General features: G+C 35.5%; 1 protein-coding gene across 11 annotated transcripts in view; it reads right to left on the bottom strand.

Moving 5' to 3' along the window:
* Nucleotides 1-3,345: 3,345 nt before the first annotated feature.
* CELF4 (CUGBP Elav-like family member 4) overlaps nucleotides 3,346-6,000 on the bottom strand; it is an 813,218-nt gene continuing 810,563 nt past the window's right edge. For 8 of the 11 annotated variants that reach the window (XM_054178999.1, XM_054179005.1, XM_009907797.2 and 5 more), the window contains exons 13-14: nucleotides 5,862-5,949; nucleotides 3,346-3,913 (exon numbers count right to left, since the gene is read on the bottom strand). The gene's annotated coding sequence lies outside the window, so the exon portion shown is untranslated. Of the gene's footprint in view, nucleotides 3,914-5,506; nucleotides 5,950-6,000 lie in introns of those variants that run through there. The other 3 variants (XM_054179000.1, XM_054179002.1, XM_054179001.1) reach the window with 3 other exon arrangements.

Here is a 6,000-nt window from a genome sequence, read left to right as displayed (position 1 = left end):
GGCTGTGGCTGGCTGTGTCACTTTCTTAGAGGAACACCATTAATTCCCTTGAGATGTTTTTTTTTTTGATGTTTCCCTGTTGTTCCTACTACCTCAGCAGCCCCTGGCTCATCTGTAAGACTTTGACTATGCTGCAATGTGCCACTCATGCCTCAGGACAGCAGGTTCAGGGGCTTGAGTGGCACCCTGTCCTTATAACCCTGATGTGTCATTCCACAGCCTGTCACAGGCAAGCCTGATCTTTAGTGGGCTTGGAGTAAATGACCTTTGAAGATCCCTTCCAAACCAGAATCCCCTTCACATCTAGTTTAAAGTCATATCAATTAGCCCCTGAAGGTCCTGAGGAAAGACGCTCTTCTCTCTTTGAGAAAGATGACTCTCATTTGACAGCAGCAAGCCTGGTGCTGTTTAGGCCACTCTATTGAAAAAAAAACCCACAACAAAATAACAAACCAACGAAGCTGTCTTGACACCAGTCACAGAGCTGTGTATTACTAGACTGGATCTCTCTGCTCTAATGTCACTGCCTGCAACTGGAAGGAGAGAATTAAAAATACACTGTGCCCCAGACTCCCTCACTAACCATCCCAAGGCCTGAAGTCTCTTTTGATTGCACTCGGAATATAGCTCACTGTTTACTCTTCACCTACATGGAGATCAGTAACAGATACTAGTCTGAGGGCTATACCAATCTAAGAAGTGATATCCTTAGCCTGGGCTTGAGGGAGGCACCAGATTTCCTTATGAGGAGAGTCTGCACAGTATATTGGACCTTCTTTTCCCTTCCAATGGCAGCCATCTACAGGTATTACCTTTCTTTTCTTTCTTGAGGATGGAAAAGTGATACAGGTCATAGTCCTTTCTGACCTGAGATACCTCTCTGTAGATGAACTGTCATCTATATCATCTATATCCTCCATTGACTGGCCTTCCTCAACCAGAGCCTCATATCTGTTGTACAGAGGCACCTGAGAGAGTGAAGTGGGCAAGGATGAAGTTTGCCTGTGTCCGAAGCATGGACTTACCTCCATTCACTTCTTTGCCATTCACTTTCCACTCTATTCCTTTAAGACTCAGCTCAGCTGATCTGGTACAACCGTTTCCAGGGGTAAAAATATGAACATTCAAAAGGTAAGATGTGAAAGATGTTCAGGAAGAAATTGAACCTCATCTCTGGAGACTGATGAAATTCAGAAGGTTTTCCCAAAGCAGCAAAAGGAACAATGGCCTGAGCTTTGGCCTTTATACTTATCAGCATGAAAAAACCATGAGTGTGAGATCAAACAAGAGGCTTCAAATGGCAGCTACAGCGACTCTAATTTGTGTGTACCATTATTTGATCTTCTAACCTACTAGGTTTAAGGTAAACCACAGTGGAATATCAAGCAGACATTAAATGAAACAGTGTCATTAATTCAATCCAGTGAGATATGTTTTATATAACAAAGGGATTTGTTCTCATACTCAAACAATGTATATTAATGAAAGAGTTGAAATAGATTCATTTTGTTCTCAAAGCAAACACATTAAGGAAAACCATCAAAAAGCAAAGAACATGTTGTGTTTTTTTTTTTTTTTTTTTTTTAAACTGTGCTTTATTTAGGGCTAAGCTGGAAAGCGTCATTCAATAATTACAGAAGATTACAAGGAGTTTTAGGGAATTGAGAGTGAACGAGCAGTTGTATGGAACTGCAGCTGCATTACACGTCTGTACTTCCTAGCTGTGGGCTCAGTCTGTCCCGTCCTTACTCAGGCAAAATACCCGTTACATCCCCATGGGAGTTCTGACAGAGTAAGGACTGTAAGATGAGGCCCAATAGGGAATTAAGACCAAACTAAATGAAAACAGATAAATAAATAAATAAAAAAAGACAGAAAGGAAAAAAGGTTTGAGATCAAGATAAAAAAATACTGAGCAAATGAAACAAGAATATTAAACCAGAGTAAAACCACAGAAAGAATCAGAAACAATTATCATCCTACTCAATTGATGCAAACAAGTGTGAGAATGATGTAAATCAAGTTTTAAGACTGCGAAAATAAATTATAATAAATATGATATACTTTAAAATATATGTGTTCTTAAATAATTCATTGGTTTTTTTTTTTTTTCTTCTGAGTCAGATTTTTTTAAAGCAATGTCTTATTTTTTTTAACTGCTCTAAAGTCATTTACCAAAGATAAATATCGTGCTTTCATTAAATAGTTTTCCTTGTTTTTTCTCTATCATTACAATTAAAAGTCCTACAAAATATGCAAATTTATTTACAGAGAAACAGAGCCAGCATCTTTTTTTTTTTTTTTTTTTTAAACATCCCCCTGTTTTTCAAAATTCCTTGTAAACAGTTTCAGAAGTTCTTCAAAGAGATTGTATTTTTCTTGTATTTTTTTTTGGTTTTTGTGGTTTTTTTTGTGTTTTTTTTTTATTTTTTAAAGTTTTTATTTTTTAAGATTAAGGTACTAGGCTAACCCTTGCCCTGAAGGTTTCTAGAGCAAATATGGAAGCTACTGAAGCATAGGATGATGGGAAAGTTGCGGATAGCAGATCATGAAGACATGAAGCATTTAGCTGTGTTTCGTTGTTCAAGTTAGAACTAACGTCTGATAAAAAGACAGCTGTTTCCCATTTGCATTGTCTACAGAATCAAGTTTTGTTTCTTTTATTTTTTTCTTAATAGCTGGAATGCTTGCAGTTAAAAAAGCTGCCAAAGTAGCCATTTATCTCCTTTTTCTCCTTAATAAATAACAGCATCCAACAGCAATTGGCAGAGTAGGAATTTATGCTCAATCTAAACTCTACAAAAATTACAGTTCTACAACATCTTTGTTTTTAGCATTAATGCTAACTTCTATGTAGTGTTTTTTTTTTTGCTTTTTTGTGATTTTTTTTTGCTTTTTTTGTTTATTTTTAACATTGTCTAATTTTTTTTTTCTATTATATAGGTATTTTAAACTTTTTTTTTTTTTTTAATTCTGTACAACTATTAGGATTTTAAATGGGGAGAGTTAGAAGCATTTACAAACCACTCTTGCTTTCCGTTTAATATCGACCATCTTTCCTTTCTCTTTTCTATGCCTTTTTATGTATTTATTTATGTATTTATTTATTAACTTTTTTGCTTTTCATAGATATCCATCTTACCTGCCTTTAAAGGCGCAATCCTTATGTATTATACAGAAAACCATATGAAAGCTTCATAGACTCTAATTAATGTATAACCAAAGAACCTCCCAAAGTATCAAAGAACTATTATCTCGCCATTTTAAAAGCATTTAAGCATTATCTTTTTTTTTTTTTTAATTATCATTATTTCTTTTTTTCCTTTTTTTTTCTTTTTTTTTTTTTTTTTAAGTTTTTACATATTTCATATAATTCCTCTCAAAAACTGTTTTAGGAACAGCTCAGAGAAAAGGAAAGAACTTCCATATTTTACATACAGCTACAAGTCTGCGGTAAAAAGTTTTGTCCTTTGGTCCCTATATAGCTAAGGAATGACAAATAAAGATGCTCAGTGACTGTTACCATGGGTCACGCATGGTAACCGCATCCTTGGTGGCAAACAGGCACTCCTTTGTCAGTATCCAAGTTTGCATCTCCTGTTTGAAGAAAAGCCGCTGTGGTGATATCAGTGTCTCTTCAGAAATCCTAGTTGATCTTGTTCCTGTTCTGATTTTACTTATGTGTTTGTTTGTTTGTTTTCAAGCGCATGTCCTTCGAAGTCAGCAGATGTGATACTTTTCTTGAAGAAATGTTACAGTCTAAACAATCAAAGAGAGAATAAGTCTGAAGTCTTCAGCTTGATTGATATTTGCTGATATGTCAAAGGTGTAATCCAACAGTTCCTGTTTTTTTTTAATATGTATATACTCTTTTTTTTTTTTTTTTCTAAATGTAGCCCATTCAGCTGCTGCCCTAAAAAATGAAGAAGATCATTGCAAATTAAATCAAAAAGGGGAGGGGGAAGTAGGGAAGGTGGGGTGGGGGTGGGGGTGGGTGGGCATTTGGGACAGGGAGTAAAATGACCTAAAAATGAAAAAATAAATTAAAAACAAGCCTGTTCTTTTGCGCCCAATCCTGCTCCTGTTGAAAGCAATGGGTGTTTTCTTCTTCCTTCAATTGGGACAGGATGGGGCTTCTGGTTTAGTGTTTTGCTTTTGGAGGCATTGGCTCTGATTCTGCTCCCACTCAATGTCAACAGAAAGATTCCCCTTGACTTCAGTGAGAACTGGATCAAACCCAAAGCAAGCAAGGTAGTCACGATCATGATAGAGAAAAATACAATTGAGCCTAGTATATTAATAAAGGAAAATAATAGTAAGACATGTCTGTGTAAATCTGTATCACTATGTATGTGCAGATAGCTGCATTTTAATTATTTTTAAGTGCCACTTTTCAATGCCAGATCACAATCTTGCTTGATGGGCTTTTGTAGAGTGAAAGGCATTGAGAAAGAATAGTTCTACATTTTAATGGGGTGCCATCTACGACAGTGTATGAGCTTTCCATGGAGACATAGCTGCCAATAACTTCTACACCTTTGTGAATGTCAGAAAGTAGGACTTTGAACAGGCAATTTATAGGAGGTTAAATAAAATAAAATGACTGTTGGCATAAACTTTAAAAAAAAAAAGAAAAAGGAAAAGGAAAAGAAAAAGGAAAAGTAAAGCTAACATAATTTTAAAAAATGTAATCATGATCCGACTAGGCTTGACATTTAAGTAGGATGCTTAATCATTAAGGATTAGCTCTTATCTCTTTCTAGCAAGCAGGTTCTTCTTATACACTCGGTGATTTATTACATCAAGAAACTTAGAAACTGCAAAAGGTCCACTCTGGTGGAAAAGTGTCATGCGGAATATCAATCCATGCTGGCAGGTTTTCACACTGTTGGTTCAACAAACAGCAAACCGTACACAGCAGTCTAAACAATTACAACACCAAAAATCATAATAGAATAAAAAAATAAAAAAACACTCGTCAAGGACCCTTTTTCAGTTGTAAACAAAAAGATGCATTTTGCTTTTTTTTTTTTTTTTTTAATCTGGGTTGTTTGGTTTTTTTTTTCCCCCACTCAAAACAATCCCTCCCTCCCCCTGCGCAATTAATTTTGGCTGGAGTTGCTGTAATACAGAACCTTAGAATTAGGAATTCTTGAATAGACGTACAATAAGACTTTTCTTGGGGTTGCTTTTTTGGTTTGGTTTGGTTTTTTTTGTTTGTTTTTTTTTTTTTGGATTGCTATAGTTTTCAAACTACTGTTACTACCATTAGTGGTTTGGTTTTTTTTGGCTTTTTGTTTTGGTTTTGTTGGTATTTTTTTTTTTTTATAAATAAAAATTTTTAGAGAGTGATTTTGAAATATCCTAAGGGGAAAAAAGGTGTCAATTGAAAAAGGCCCCCAATTCTCCAGAAAAAAATAAAACCACAAGATTTTCAGTGCAAAAAATTAACCACACATTTTTTCTCTCTCTTTTTTTTTTTTTCCCCCACAAATTTTCTGTAGTTAGAACAATCCCATTTTTCTAAAGAATTAGGAATCCATCTTTTTTTTTTTTTTCCCCTCTATGTGACATCTAAAGAAGCATAAAACGCTGACGAGAAATCAAACGACAAATAAAGAAACCACTGCAAGCACCAAAAACGAAACGAAAATGAGCACAGCAAAAAATCGTGGCAGCACAAAGTCAAAAAAGGCACATGTGATCATGACTGGCCAATCATCAACTGATACAACATCCAAGAAAAATGCTTCAATCACGGCACCTGCACGAAACTTGACGGCATGTCATGCAACCAATTCTTAGCTTGTTACATGACGCCATCATGTCACACTTTCAACTTCGAGTTGATTTGAACTTACGGCCTGGGGGACTGTATTCTCCACTTTCATGTCATTACGTGAACTTTTTTCCTAGCTCAGCGCGAGACTGTGGTGGATTTGACTGGCTCTTGGTTGGTTTTGTTGGAATTTGATTGAATGACAAAAGAAGAAAAGATTT

The sequence above is a fragment of the Dryobates pubescens genome, chromosome Z (genome assembly GCF_014839835.1).
Source record: "Dryobates pubescens isolate bDryPub1 chromosome Z, bDryPub1.pri, whole genome shotgun sequence".
Taxonomy (NCBI): Eukaryota; Metazoa; Chordata; class Aves; order Piciformes; family Picidae; genus Dryobates; species Dryobates pubescens.
Note: the sequence above shows the minus strand (reverse complement) of the source record. Positions and strands in the feature narration are given on the sequence as shown.